The 1119-nt window shown below is 37.4% G+C and overlaps 1 long non-coding RNA gene across 1 annotated transcript; it reads left to right on the top strand.

The window, feature by feature from the left end:
* The first annotated feature begins 77 nt into the window (after positions 1–77).
* Positions 78–882, top strand: LOC106113189 (uncharacterized). The gene is made up of 2 exons (XR_001227653.1): positions 78–506; positions 612–882. It is a non-coding gene; the product is annotated as an uncharacterized LOC106113189 (long non-coding RNA).
* The last annotated feature ends 237 nt before the right edge of the window (positions 883–1119 follow it).

Raw genomic sequence — 1119 nt, forward strand, 5'->3', positions numbered from 1 at the left:
TTAAGCCATTAAATTGAGTTAGTGTCTCTCTTTGGATCTACTACCACTAAATTCAAAATTCTTTTCACACAGGGTGGTGGTGCCAAGAAAAATGTCTTTCATCTCCTCAAATATTTCTCCATTGAAGCATCAGTACTGCACGGGACACCAGATAAGAACGCGATATATGCAAATCAAGAAAAAGTCTCCCAACCTTCGCTTTGCCAGTTCTTGTCTGCCGTAAATACGTTTTGATTCATCTCTCCTAGTTAAGGAGATATCAAAGATTCTTGGATATTCGAATCTTTTCAACTATTTAAGCAATGAAGGTCATATGTCTTCGTGGACTGCGAACCAAAGCTAACGATTAAAACCATACCATAGAGAAGAAGAAGAAGAAGAAGAAGACATTCTATTCTCATAGCTAAGAAGCTACAATAGAAAAGAGCTACGAGTCTGCACATTTGCGCAACGTAGTACCTGAGCTGCGCGAGTCGTCAATTCAACACACGATCTACTCGTAAAAAGTGAGTGTTCATTAAAATTTATTTATGCATTCATTAAGCCATTAAATTGAGTTAGTGTCTCTCTTTGGATCTACTACCACTAAATTCAAAATTCTTTTCACAAAGGGTGGTGGTGCCAAGAAAAATGCCTTTCATCTCCTCAAATATTTCTCCATTGAAGCATCAGTACTGCACGGCACACCAGATAAGAACGCGATATATGCAAATCAAGAAAAAGTCTCCCAGCCTTCGCTTTGCCAGTTCTTGTCTACCGTAAATATGTTTTCATTCATCTCTAAAGAAGAAGATAAGAAGATATCAAAGATTCTTGAATATTCGAATCTTTTCAACTATTTAAGCAATGACGGTCATATGTCTTCGTGGACTGCGAACCAAAGCTAACGATTAAAACCATACCATAGAGAAGAAGAAGAAGAAGACATTCTATTCTCATAGCTAAGAAGCTACAATAGAAAAGAGCTACGAGTCTGCACATTTGCGCAACGTAGTACCTGAGCTGCGCGAGTCGTCAATTCAACACACGATCTACTCGTAAAAAGTGAGTGTTAATTAAAATTTATTCATTCATTCATTAAGCCATTAAATTGAGTTAGTGTCTCTCTTTGGATCTACT

The sequence above is a fragment of the Papilio xuthus genome, unplaced genomic scaffold (genome assembly GCF_000836235.2).
Source record: "Papilio xuthus unplaced genomic scaffold, Pxut_1.1 DF828422.1, whole genome shotgun sequence".
Lineage (NCBI taxonomy): Eukaryota > Metazoa > Arthropoda > Insecta > Lepidoptera > Papilionidae > Papilio > Papilio xuthus.